The sequence below is a fragment of the Callorhinus ursinus genome, unplaced genomic scaffold (assembly GCF_003265705.2).
Source record: "Callorhinus ursinus isolate GAN/ISIS: 27379988/994484 unplaced genomic scaffold, GSC_fseal_2.0 scaffold7, whole genome shotgun sequence".
Lineage (NCBI taxonomy): Eukaryota > Metazoa > Chordata > Mammalia > Carnivora > Otariidae > Callorhinus > Callorhinus ursinus.
This window is the reverse complement of record NW_027397069.1, coordinates 58,107,111-58,121,718: the sequence shown is the minus strand read 5'-3', so window position 1 is coordinate 58,121,718 and position 14,608 is coordinate 58,107,111. Positions and strand designations below refer to the sequence as shown.

The 14,608-nt window shown below is 40.3% G+C and overlaps 1 long non-coding RNA gene across 1 annotated transcript in view; it reads right to left on the bottom strand.

The window, feature by feature from the left end:
- Window positions 1-14,366, bottom strand: part of LOC112826767 (uncharacterized) — a 48,938-nt gene extending 34,572 nt beyond the window's left edge. Inside the window, exon 1 of the long non-coding RNA XR_012378814.1 lies at window positions 14,280-14,366. This is a non-coding gene — a long non-coding RNA (uncharacterized lncRNA). The remainder of the gene's footprint in view (window positions 1-14,279) is intronic.
- Window positions 14,367-14,608: the final 242 nt, after the last annotated feature.

The following is a 14,608-nucleotide window of genomic DNA, read 5'->3' as shown; positions in this document are numbered from 1 at the left end:
ATATAACACCCCAAATCCATAGTTTATCTTAGAGTTCACTCTTGGTGTTGTACATTCTATGGGTTTGGACAAATGTATGATGACATGTATCTGTCATGACATCTATCATACAGAACAGTTTCATGGCCCTAAAAATTCTCTGTGCTCTGTCTATTCACTCCCAACCTCCACAATCCCTGACAATCCCTGATCTTTTTACTGTGTCCCTAGTTTCCCCTTCTCCAGACTGGCATATAGTTGGAATCATAAAGTATGCGGCCTTTTCAGATTGGCTTCTTTTCTTAGTGATATGCATTTAAGGTTCTTCCATGTCTTTCATGGTTTGATAGCTTTTTAGTGTTGAGTATTAGTCCATTGTGTGGATGTACCCCAGTTTATTTATCCATTCACCGACTGAAGGGTATCTTGATTGCTTTCAAGTTTTGGCAATTATGAATGAAGCTGCTGTAAACATCTGTATACAGGCTTTGGTGTAAACATAAATTTTCAACTTCTTTGGGTAAATACCAAGGAGCACAATTGCTGGATCATATGGTTAAGAGTACGTATAGTTTTGCAGAAAACCACCAAAATGTCTTCAGAAGTGGCTGGATCATTTTGCATCTCCACCAGCAATGGACTCCTGTCTCTGCACATCTTTGCCAACATTTGGTGTGGTAGGAATATAACTTTAATGGCTAAATTTCCACCCCACTTTTGTCTCTGGATGCAACTGAGATAGTCTAGCAGGGGGTAACTTTCATGTTGAAGAGAAATACACTCGATCCCCCTGATTAAGACATAGGATTGCTAATTTATGCTTTGTTGTGAATAGATAACCGTCCAAAGGGAGTTGTGTCATCCTTTTCAAGATTTTACTGAAAACTATGTGTTATATAGAAAACAAAAGAAGTGTAAGTCATAGTCTAATCACAAGTTGCTTGGTATTTTTATCAACTGCTCCAGAAGACCTGGACTCACAAACTTAGGTGTGTTGTTTTTCTTTAACACTCTTTCTTTTTAAAATGTATAATCATCATCACCATCATCCTCACCACCATAATCATGATCATTATCCCATGAAGTTTGATATTGGATTATTTTAAATTTCCTAACCAGAGTACAGGAAAACCATACTTATCTAAAGGCCATAGCTGGAAACCACAACACTCTGGAACTGAGTCAACAAATGGTCTCTAGCTGTTTTGAATCACCTAATTAAAAGTATCTTTTCAAGATCTCCTTTCTTTTCTTCTTGCCAGCTTTTACTCTTCCCCTGGCTTTTGGACTCCCGTGGAGGTCCTCTGGAGCAATCTGGTTTCTTGCAGCCATTTGGCCTAGGGTGTTGAAGGGAAGAAAAGCACAGTCCAGGAATTAGGAAGGATGTGGCTGGGGCTGGAGTTGGGGAGGAAAGCAAGGCCTGAGGGAAACATGATGTGGCTACACTATTGTTTTCTAGGCTAATCTCATTAGTAAATTAAAAAAGTAAAGCTCTTTAGTCATTTGAGATGTCTTTATTCCACCTTTACACTTGATTTATTATTCAGCTGGGTATTAGAATTTAAATTAAAAAATTTTTTTCTTTTGATTTTGAAGGCTTTTCTCCTTTGGCTTCTATGTCCCTTCCTTGTGTTTGACTTCTTCTTTTTTCACAGTTTTTTCCTTTATCTTTAGAGCTCTGTCACTTCTAATTGAGTCTTATGTAGGCCTTTTTTCAGCACAAAGTTGTTTTGGCTAAGCATTTGAAGAGCGCTTTCAGACTGCAGACCTGACTTCTTCAGTTTGAGAAATGTTCTCCTGTAATTTTTTTTTGGTATAATTTTCAATGAAATTCACCATAAGGGGAAGGGGCAGGGATTAAGCCTTAAGAGCCGAGGCACCTTCAAACCTCAGTGTTCAGCAGAGGCCTCTGTTTCTCCATCCTTCAGTTTCTCAAGAGATGTGACAACTTTTATTTAGTTTGAATGGTCAGCTCCTTGATCATTTGGAAACTGGTTTTGTTTTAAGTTACATATTATCTCAATTTCAGATGAAAAAAGATAATTCTTTGATGTGTGGCTGGAAAATTACTTCTGTTAGTAGGTTAAGAGCATTATTTTTCACCAGCTCGCTCTTTGTCCAGTGTTCTCTAGCTCAGCGGGTGGCACCACCAATGTCTCAGGTTATTTCGTCTTCTGGGTTGCCTTCACGAAGTACCACCAAGTGAGCGGCTTAAGCAGTAGAACTTTGTCTCACAGTCCTAGAGACGAGAAGTCTGAGATCAAGGTGTCAGCAGGAGTGGTTCCCTCTAGGGGCTGTGAGGGAGAATCTGTTCCATCTTTTCTCCTAGCTTCTGGTGTTTTGCTGTCAACCTTTACCATTCCTTGGGGTGTAGAGCACCACCCTGATCTCTACCTTCATCTTCACTTGGTATTCTCCTTATGTAGATGTTTGTCTCCAAATTCTCCCTTATTATAAGGATACCAGTCATATCGGATTAGAGCTCACCCTAATGAACTCATTTTAGCTTGATAACTTCTGGAAAGCCCTATTTCTAAATAAGATCATATTCGGAGGTACTAGAGGTTAGAACTTCAAAATACAAACTTGGGGGTACAAAATTCAACCAATGACATTCAAGAACCTGGATGTCATTTCTGACACCTCACTCACTTTCGTCTCCACATGCAAACTGTCTGAATGTTCTTCCCATTGTACCTCAAATACACATCGTATCTAGCTATTTCTTTCTATCTTTACCCCAACATTATCTTTCTTTCTTTGGCCCACGGTAGTAACCTCCCCCTGGGCCCCCTGTTCCTGCTCTAGTCTGTCTGAATTCATTTTCCATTTTCCAGCCAGAGATCTTCCCAAAGTGATTATTTGATTATATCTCTCCTCCTCATACAACATTCATTGGCTTCCCATTGCCTAAAGATAAACTTAAAACTCCTTCATGTGGCTTACACACAATCTGGCTCCAGTCTTGTCTCCCCTATTTTATTTTCCCAATGCTCTGAGCTGGGGCCAAATGGGAGCTTCTTTCAGTTCCTTGATTGCACCACACTCTTGCCTCTAGGCTTTGAACATGCTGTTCCCAATCTGGAATACTCTCTGACCTCAACTCCCCAGACATTGACTCATCCTCTGGTCCTCAACTTTAATGTCGGCTAACTTCAGGAAGGCTAACCCTCTGTAGTAGGCTGGATGTGGACCTCAAGAAGACATGTCCATGTCTCAATCCATGGAAACTGTGACTATTACCTTGGTTGGGAGAAAGATCTTTGTACATGTAATTCATGGTCATAGCTATACCCCTAGTGCCTAGCCCAATGCCAGTGGCATATGGTAGGTACTCATTGTTAATATTATATTTTAGTATCTATATTATATGCCAGAAACTAATGTAACATGGCATGTTAACTACACTAGAATTAAAATAAAATAGAAAAAACAATACTGCTAATAATAGCTTTTCCTCAATAAGTAATCAGTCAATCAACGTTTCAGACTAGGCACTGGTACAGATTTGAAAAACATCAGAGCACCATAGTTCTGATCCTCCTAGTATCTTAAGAAACTTGCAGTCTCCCTAGTAGACAAAATGCTCACATCCGACAAGACACCTTAAGAGCCCCAAAAGCAACACCACTCCCCCAAATGAAAATAAATAAAATCGAATCTGATTTTACAAGTAGTTTAGGGAGACTTTTATCAAGACATTTGTCAAAATTTATTTTTTATGGAATGCCACCTTAGTTACTTAGAGCTGTTTTTGGAGGAGTAACATGATCCTTAACCTAGAAAATTCTATAGTGTAATGAGAGAAAAGGAGAACTATAATTTTCTTCTTATAAGCAAATATCAAAAATATATGCGAAGATATGTGTTCTTAAAGACTAAAAAAAAACCTAACAAAGACAGGGAGAAATAATAATAAGCAAATTCACAAGTTCCATGTTTGTTTACCTCCCATTCTTAGTGCTAACCGTCATAATCCTTGGAACTTCCTTGTATGCCAACAGATTTTCCTTTCAGAAACTGCCCCTTCCCAAAGTCCTATTGAGCAATAAATCCCAGGACCCCCACCTCTTCTCCCATGGGTGAGGCTAACTGGAGTACCCCCTACTCCTAGATATAGTGATTGCTGCAGTGGTGAGCATGCATCTCAAGTAAGATCAATCAGATTTATTTTCAGGGATTGCTCTGGATTTCACAAGAGAGAGGGGTGATTTTTGTTATTTTCTTTTTCTTCTGAGATTGCTGGTTCTGAAGATAATGCACTCTAAGCTCCTAATGGCCATCATGGCCACATGTGGTGAGAGCCTGCCTGAGAAGGAAGTCTACAAGGGGGAAAGCAAAGCAAAGGCAAGAGATGGAAGTGAGACACACAATCTTTTTGGATTTTATTTATTTATTTGACAGATAGAGACATAGCAAGAGAGGGAACACAAGCAGGGGGAGTGGGAGAGGGAGAAGAAGTCTTCCCACTGGGCAGGGAGCCCGATGTGGTGCTTGATCCCAGGACCCTGGGACCATTGACCTTAGCTGAAGGCAGATGCTTAACAATTGGGCCACCCAGGTGCCTGAGACACAGAAACTTGCTGAAGCTATTTAAGCCCCTGTTTCCAGGAGAGCCTGTGACTCAGTCAGCCCTGGGATGATCCCCATCTTTAGGTTGTAATACAAGCTATGCAGGGATCTATACGATGTGATAGAGGATGGGTGGAGGGGAATGTGACAGAGATGGCTAGATGTTCCTAAAAATGAATGCTTCCTCTTCCTCCATGATGTGGAATCATCCCTGGGCAGTGACTATCTGGGGGGACTACCTCTCCCAGCCCCTGGCATCTAGATGGGGACATGTGACTTGTGGTTGCAAATGGGATGAGAGTGGGAATGAAGTGTGTCCCTTTATGTGTTTATTTTCTATGAATAGACTTGAGTTTTTTTAAACATTTTGAGGTTCCATATGAGTCATCCTGTTAATATTAGCGGCAATTTCCCCCAGGTTTATGGAGATGTAATTGACATGTAACATTGTGCAAGTTTAATGAAGTATGTCCCTTTAAAGCCGAGGCCGTTAAGAACGGGATATGCCTTCTCTACTCTTTCTTGCCCTCTTTCGTTGGCTAGACTCCAATGGTTTCAAGGGCATTTTTATTTAAAATCAATAGAAAAGAGAGTAGATTGCTGATCATTAGTCTTAAACGCAAATTAATTTAAGACTGAACTAGTATGAAAGAGGCATCTTAAAAATTCTCAGCACTGAAATGTTTGTGCCCTTTTTGAATTAAAAGAAATAATCAAATCTGCTTAATGGTGAAGACCATTAAATGACCCGTCCAACCATGTCCCCTTTACCTGAGTGCCTAGCATTAAAACTTTACGTTCCAGGTGTGGGCATTCTGTTGCTCACGAGCAAAGCATTTGGTTTGGTCACTTCTTTAGGCCTTGGTGTCATCACACAGATCTCGAAGTTTCCCTCCAGCCCTGCAGCCCTGACTCCATCATCCGGTTGCCTTATGGGAACTCTTGGAACCATGAGCTTGGAACCATGAACTCACTTACCACAAGACAGTCCAGTCAAGACTGCGCTGGAGCCAAAGAGCAAGATGGACAGGCTTCTGTAGCTTGTAGGCTTTTCTGTCTCTGAGCATTGTTGAAAAAACGTCATCACATTATGTTGTCAATAAAGCCCCTCTGTTCAGCCTATGCTGATCTGCTGTCTTTCTCCTCTCTTTAAAATGTATGCAAATTTAAAATTTAAATTACAGTGGGCCATGGGATCTATAACTGTATCCAGGAGGCGCAGAGAATATTTGAACTTTCAAGTAAGAATTCATCAGTTAGCCACAAAAAGAGAAAAAAAAACCAAACGCCTCAATTGTTTTAAGATAACAATAATCCTATTGTTTTGATTTGGAAACTTTAGGTTTGCGGAAACCTTCCAGAGCCTATATAGAAGTTGAGGATGAGTCCGTTCGTTGCCACAGGCTAACGTGCACTGTAAATGTCAGAGCTGGGGAATATTTGTTAAGTTTTATGAGGCAGCAAATTACAGGTCCCCTGGAGCCAGGAGAACTTTTCTCTTTTATATTGTCCATGTGACTGCCTATTCCAGAAGCATCCCTGGAGGTCATGAATGTTGCATGCTTGAGAAATATTCTTTCTTCTTCATTGAGTCTGTTGGTGGTAATTGGGTTATTATTAAAAGACAGGCAGACAGTCGGAGCACCATTGTTTGATGGTTACTCTTTCCCAGTTCTTTGGATAAGTGCCCATCTATTTTTATCTATCTTGTCATTACAGGCCAGCCCTGAACTAGTTTGACTTAGCACTGGAATGAGTTAAGGAGTGGTAGATGGGATGGGTTTGGGGAACAACAGATTGAAAAGAAAGAGGTATCCTGAAGAAGAACATGGGAATGAGAGAGATGAGGGGAAGGGAAACTGGAGGGTAGGAGTAGGAAAGCAAGATGAGTCCAAAGGGTATACACACACACACACACACACACACACACACACACATAGGCTCTAAGGAGTTCCAGGGATGTCTGAATGAAAAATGTGGCAAAGCACATTTGGATCACCCATCCATTCATTAATGCATATAATAAACATTTATTGAGTTGCCTACTATATGCCAAACTTCAAATCAATAACCACGTCTTATAAAAGGACAGCATTATTTTTACATCAGTATTTGCAAATGTTTCATGATAATTTCCAACACGGCTAACACCAATGTGTATATTTTGCAGAGGAGGAAATGGGAACCAGTAAGAGGTTAAATGACTTGCCTAAGGTCACAAAACAAACTACTGGCTGCATAGTGATTAGAAGTCAGAGACTTTAAATTTCAAATGTATGTCCTCTGGCTAGATAATAACTAAGGTTTAATTCATCTAATAGGATTTTTAAAAAATAACTTTCTTTCAAGACCAGGTTTATAAGCAAGTATAAAGTCCTTTTCCAGGACCATTCCCTTGTGGTGGGAAGTCAAAAAACATTTAATGCTAATTACTCATTTGATCATTTTTTAAAAAACTTATTATCAGATGATGTCCTTGGTGTAGAAAAGGCAATTTGCCTTTTTTAATGTGTTCTTCCAAATCAGTGCAAGGGCAGTGACACTGTAAGCATCCTGGCTTTCTTCATAAACATCAGCCTTTTGTGTCTGTCATTTTGTCCCCTAGACTAAAATTGCAGATAAAATTGGACCCAAGAGCATCACCAGAGAACAAAGCTTCAGAAATCCAAACTAAGATAAGCATGAAGAGAATCATAAATCAAGGAATGATAGCTTTAAGAGAAACCAAATAATTTGAACTCTGAAAGTACATAAATGCTCCAGTCAAATTATATTGCATGTAGAGCTAAAACAATGGGTATAAAAAGTGTGAAAAGATTGGGCAAAATGGCCAAGTGTTGCAAATTGTCGAAGATCCCCATCAATTCCAGCCCGAAGTTGGTCATTGGATGGAGAATTAGAATCCTCTTGGCCTTGATGAATATCATCTTGCATGTTTTAGGTTTCAAGGATAATAGCCATTTAGTCTTGTTCCACGAATAGTGATACAAGCTGGTCTCTCTTGGTTGCTGTTCAGTACAGCAGTAGCACTTCCCTTAATTGATACACCCTCTGGGAGGGACACAGCCTGACATCCTGTTTGTTGTCGCAGCTATAAATTGTAAATTAGGTGACAGCCATACTCTCCTATTTAAAGGACATCCTCCTTTTTTTTTTTTTTTTTTTTTACAACTCTTCTCTGCCTATTAGTCTGGTTTTACAATCTTTGAAGCACAATTTGAGGCATGAGGATTTTTCTCAGTAAATGCATCAAGCCTCAGTATTAACCAACAGCTACTGTATGAAAACCTTGAGGCCACATGTAAAATGCCATGTTGTCTCCCTGACCAGAATGTCCCCATGAGCAGAAACCACCAGAAATTTCTTCAAGCCAAACTCAAGTTTGGGAAAATTACATGAGCAAGAACTCAGAGTTGCCTACTCTTTATTTTGGAAATACAGAATTCACATTCAATACTTATGGGACCGTGAATGGTTTGTAGGGAATCCATAAGCCCTGGGAATTTTGAGCATAACTCCCTCTCTGCATTTTTCTGAGACAAAGGTCCGTGCTTTTAATATTTTCTTTAAAGTGTGGAACCCCACTATACTATAGCTTGCCTGCCTAATTGTGCATTTTGGAACTTCTTGAGCCAAGTCTTGTACACCATATATTACTTGGCAAGAAGTGTGAGTGCTAGCCCAGACTCTATGTTTGCTTATATCAGATCGATTTTAGATAAATGTAACCATGTAAAAATTTTTCATGCTGATGGGAAGAAGTATAAACAGTACAAATAAAGATGATGAACATGCTGATATTATCTTTAGAATCCCACCAAAAATTCACATTCTATAAGACATACAATCATAACTCATATTGTTTCTTATTGTGTTCAGCACAATTCCACCTTGTCTTAAACACATCTTTGAAAGTCTGCTTGTCAGATAGTTGAAGGAGTAGGCCTTGTGTCTTTATGAATAATTCACCTAACAGATAATGTTCTCACGGTTAATTGAAAATTACCCAATTCTTTCCCTTGTGCAATGAATATCTCAGTCATGTCTGCTGTGATGGGAATCACTAGGTTCTGCTGCCGGAAAATCATCCTGGCATGCATCGGAAAGGATTGGAGAGAACATTTAGTGAGGTGGACTTTCTGCTCAACACATCTGTCCATGACCACTTCTCCATGGCGATCTGTGAAATGTCTGCCTTTCCACATAAGCCCATCTTCTGCTGAGTTCAAGAAAGAAGTGGATGAGAAAAATACTCTTCTTACAGTCTGAGGCAAAATCATTCAGACTTTTTCAAGTGATGACTTCTTTTTATACTTCTCCTTGAACAATTCAGGGCTCTTTAAATAATAATGGATTCCTGTATTCCCCTTCCTGTTTTCCTTTTAACTTGATTTCCAGCAGCTCTCTTCCTGGGATATAGTCCCAATCCTCATTCCTGTCATCTCGGTAAATGTGTGATGTGGGCAGAGACTGGGAAACGGGGCTCAAAACCGGAAAAGAGGAGGAATCTGGTGCTTTCTAAAGGGTGTCCATTGAACCACATCAGTCTGTGCCCAGACAGTGGAGGAAGGCATGTGGGCTTTGGGACTTTGTTTAGGACTTTCTACTGTGTTTTCTCAGTATAGATTCTTAAAAAAACGAACCTTGACTGCACTGAAACTAGGAGAAGGGGGATTGTCCCACACTCTGTCCAGAATAGTTGTAGGTTTTACTGCCCGGTGAGAGGTAGCAGCAGACAAGCCGCTCTGAGTGGGAGGGGAGCCAGTGGAGCAAGAGAGGTGGTGGAGCTGGAGGGAAAGGACGCGGGAAGCCAGGATGGACTCAGGCAGGCACAGGGGGACGTGCTACCTCCTCTTCTGAGCCTAGCAATGGAGGCACTCTCTACGTGGCGTGTGCCCTTTCTCCTTCCTCAACCAATTAAAAATAGGGCACATCATATAGTCAGTGGTATTTAATCGGGCCGTATAGTGACAGATAGTAGCTACACTAGTGGCGAGAATAGCGTAACACAGGGACTCGTTGAATCACCATGTTGTACACCTGAAATTAACGTGTGTCAACTATACTCACAACTATACAAAACAAAACAAGACTAGTGCCCATGATGTATGAGTAGAAGCTTCCCTCCTGTCCCGGACCAGATATCCCAATAGTGTTTAGCATCCTCCTCCTACATTTCAGTGTCCAACACACTCCATTTCCACTGCCCTCTCCTCCCCGGCATAATTCTGGGGGGTGGGGTAGAGGTGGGGGTGGTCCCTTTCTCTATTTTGTCCTGATCCAATCTCCTTTCATACCTTAATATCTTCTAATTTACCTCCCCCTTATACCTATCGATGTTTTTCTTTCCATGATTCTATTTATATAGATCTGTTAAAAAATCAAGATTGTATTAAAAAAGCAGAGCAGAAGGAATAGAGTCAATGATATTATAATAGGGATGTACCATGTATCAGGACAGATGGATACACTTGGGGTGATAAACTTGTCAAATCACTAGGTTGTACTCCTGAAACTAACGCAACGTTGTGTGTCAACTATACTCAAATAAAAAAATCAAGATTACATTTTATGTAATTTACAGAAAATTATGTCATTTGAACAATCAAATAGTTTCCAAGGCTTATTAAAAAAAAAAAAAACTGAACACCCTCCCCCCTTTTTCTTTCCCCATTTCTGAGAGTTGACTATTTTTGACTTTAAAAGTATTTATCTCTACATCTCCAAACTTTTTCAGTTTGGGACATACTTTGACCTCCTGTTTCTAGGTGAAGATTTACTCTCTTTCAGCTGGCCTGGCCCCCATTCCCATGCAAGTCTTACACAATCAATGATTACATAGTTCTTGCTACCGTAAATGCTGCTTATATGTGAATCATGTGAGAAACAGAACTTTTTGTGTGCAGCTTTATACTCTCTTTGGAATCAACAATTGCCTTGGTTTTGCTTCTTAGTTTTTTTTAATGTTCTCATTAAACATTCACCCCCAACCCCCAATCCAGTTTTCCTACTGTCTGTTCTAGAACTCCTACTTGTTGCATATTGGTCATCCTAGACTGACCCTCTCATTGTCGTTTCTTTTCTCTTCACCCCACCTTTTCAGAGCTTTTCCAGCTTTGCTATCCAGTGTCTCTGTTGAGTTTTTCATTTCTCCCGGCACCTTTTTAATCCATAGGAGCTCTTTTATCCCCCCACTCCCCGAATGTTCTTTTCAAAAAACAATATCCTTTTATTGTGTTTTATGAAACTAAAATCTTCTACGATCTCTCTGAGAATATTGATGGTTTTCTTTTTCAATATCCTGCATGGGTTCTGTGTTCCCCAAGTTGCTTTCTCCTGTTTGCGAGTGTTATTCATGTTTGAGACTTTCTTCAGCTATCTACGGATATCTAGATATCCCTAGACAGCTGAGGAGCGGTCTCTTCGTATTTTTTAAAATGGCCTGAAAAGGATAAAAGGTAGCCCTCGTGTGTGGTTGGTACCTCCCACCTTTGGGGCACACAAGAGGGTGATCTGGGATCCTCTGAAGTCAATCTCTCTGGACATTTCTTCTTGGGATGGTCAGATGCCAAGTGAAGAAACTTTTTTTCTCTGTAGGGTGTGTGCTTGGCTACCAGTGCCTAGAAACTGAGTGATAATACATGATTTACAGTCCCACGTTCAGTAGTTAAATGGGGGTGGGGGGTGGTCTCCATGGCGCAGATCATATTCTTCCTAGCTTCTCCCACTGACAGTTTGACATTCTCCTTTTTTTATGGCCGGAAGTAATGTTAATTAAATCCATATACATAAGTTTGTTGCAGAGAACTATACATAATGTTGTTTTTTTTTTTTTTATCAAGGTACAATCGACCTACAACATTATATTAGTTTTCGGTGTACAGCATAGTGATTCAATACTTACAAAATGATCACCACAATAAGTCTAGGTAACATCCATCACCACACATAATTACAGGATTCTTTCTTCTTGTGATGAGAACTTTTAAGATCTCCTCCCTTAGCAACTTTCAAATATGCAGTCCAGTATTGTTAACTGTCATCACTGTGCTGTACCTCAACTCCCCGGGACTTATTTTTTTTATAACTGAAAGTTATTATCAAAAAGACAAGAAATAACAAGTGTTGGTAAGACTGTGGAGAAAAAGGGTCCCTTGTGCACTGGGTGGGAGTATAAATGAGGGCAGCCACTCTGGAAAACAGTATGGAGGTTCCTCAAAAAATTAAAAATAGAACTACCCTACAATCCAGCATTTTCCATTCTGGGTATTTATCCAAAGAAGACAAACACACTAACTCAAAATAATATTTGCACCTCCCTGTTCACTACAACATTATTTACAATAGCCAAGACATGGAAACAATTTAAGTGTCCATCTGCAGATGAATGGATAAAGAAAATGTGAGCTATGTGTGTGCGCGCACACGCACACACACACATACACAGGACTATTACACAGCCATGAAAGAGAATGAAATCTTGCCATTTCCAGCAACATGGATGGAACCTGAGGGCATTAAGCTAAGCAAAAGAAGTCAGAGAAAGACAAAAACCATATGATCTCACTTATAGGTGGAATCTTTAAAAAAAATGAAAAACCAAGCTCATAGACACAGAAGACAGATTGGTGGTTGCCAGAGGCTGAGGGGCAGGTGGATGAAACAAGTATTCGTTTTAGTTCCTGCTATTTCATTTCTTAGTCATCCTTTCGCTTTCAAGCTTTCACAATTTTATTTCGATTTCTTTCTCTCCTAGTCATTGTCCTTGTGAGCCAATGCCTTAAACTTTTTTCTTTCATTTTCATTCAAGTGAGGTTTCAGGAGAGTGAGCAGTTGCTTAGCCTTCTAATTCTAACCATAAGTTCTCCTGCTATCTCTAAAAGTAGTTTTCTCGGGAACAAGAGCAGGGTCGTCATGTGCAGTTGTATGGGGTACATAGTGCACAATTCAAAGGGAAGTCATCCCTGTCATAGGTGTTGTCCAATTCTATATTTATTTTGACAAATTTCTTGCAAATTAGAGCAAAGTGTCTTACTCTGCAAAAATAAGTGTAATATAGCAATTATTTAATAGGTAGAAGTAAAGTTTCTTCATGAAGGGTTAACTTTTTCCTAAACTCATGCAAAGGAGTCATGTATACTAATGCCAGTTCTGAATAAGAAATTTGAACTGAGACTTCTGATTTCAAAGATATTTCTGAGTCTTCTAGTTTAAGTTGGACCAGACTGACTTCCAAAAATGGACTGAGCAGAGTCTCGCAATGCCAGACAAATGGGGAGTTTCAACAGGTGGCCACTGAGTAGTCTGATCGAGATTTTTTTAAATGTCTACTCTGAGGGGAATAACCAAACTTTTCTTGCCAACATAGTGAAATAAGACCACTCTAATTGGTAATAGTTGCAGCAAAATTGTATTAAAAAATAAAATCAGTGACAGATTTCTGGTTTAAAGTCATTTGGCCAACAGATCCTGACATGACCTCTCCTTACTTCCTACTCAAATAACCATAAAGACAGCAAAAAAGAATGAACATTTATATAAAGCTAAAACCAACAGCCAACATACTGCCAGAATCCTGGAAGGAATTCCACCAATGATGAGAGAGATGAGGTACAAATAGAAATCAAAACAGTTGGCCTAGGTGTGCTTTTCCAGCCAACATAGAACTGAGCTGTTGCAGTGCTCTACCCTCGCTCCCAGATCTAAAGTTTATACCAACCTGAAAACAGTGTGGCCACCATGCAGTGGTCTGGACACTTCTTCCTGGTTCACAGAGCTGATCCCTCCACACACCCCTAACCCCATCAGCAATTTATCTTCCTCTTGCATTTGGAGATGTTGGCTTCTAGGAAGACATGAAGCAGGAAGTGTGTACGGAAGGAGATGAGGAGCAAAAAGGAAAGGGAAGGCCTGGCAGTGGCATGTTGCATTCTGGGAGGTTCGGTCCCAGCAAGAAGGGGTTAGAGGTGAGAGCAGGTACAGAAGGGCATGCTGGGATTAGTTTCTCAGGACACAGAACCAGGCATTGGGTGTAAGAGAAAGCCTAAGTTCAGGACAATTGCACTAGTGGGATGTGGGCCCGTCCCTGGGAATTAGGCTAGAAACTGTGTACCTCAATTAGCCCTCTGATTGTAAATCATTTCCAGTTACAAATGAACCACACACAAGGCCAGGGGCAAGTCACGGACCTTGTCAGTTGGAAAACACTTACTCCATCAATCTCGTTTTCTTCTCAGATAAGTAAGATAGGAAAAACCGCAACAGCACACAGAGCATATGAGAAAAAAATACTACAGAAGAACAACATGGAGGCATAGAGAGTTTCACAAAACATCTCAGAATGATTTACTGGACATTTGGTAAAGGTGGTATCAAGATTTCAAGTTTTATGCACAGTGTGTTATGCACAATAACATAGCAGGGGAAAAAAAACAATATTTAACAAAATTGAAAAGACCCAGTTGTTGCCACACAGAGATGCACATCGCTGTGGACCAGAAATCAGAGAGCAGGCAGGAGCTGCTTAAGCCCTCATACTAGAATGGATCAAAGCAACTGGGGGTTGATTCCTTTAGGATATGGAAACACAGAGTGCCCATATGTATCAGCAGCCCAGAACCAGCCCCCTGCCTGAAACCCGGTTTGGGGGAGGGGCACCCCAACTCTGAAAGGAAGTGGAAAAAATTACAACTGCTGCTGAGAGTGTTGGCTTGCATCAATCTACTTACCAGAGCTTTAAAGAGGGATCCAGATGACTGCATAATGAGGCATGGGGCCAGCTGCCGCAGGCTCTGGGACTGGATCTCTGATGTTCCCCAATCTCATTATGAGAAGAAATCTAAGCACCAGTCCACAACCTGGTTCTGGTTACACTGCTAGATATAGAGGAGGGAGTGTGTGTATGTGTGTGTGTGTGTGTGTGTGTGTGTGTGTGTGTGTGAGAGGGAGAGAGAGAGAAATCAGATAAAGTATTAAGAAATATGAATAATAGAAACGACAAGAGAATAAGCTCCTGAAGAAATGCAAATAATAGAGCAATGTGAAAATGACTTATGAT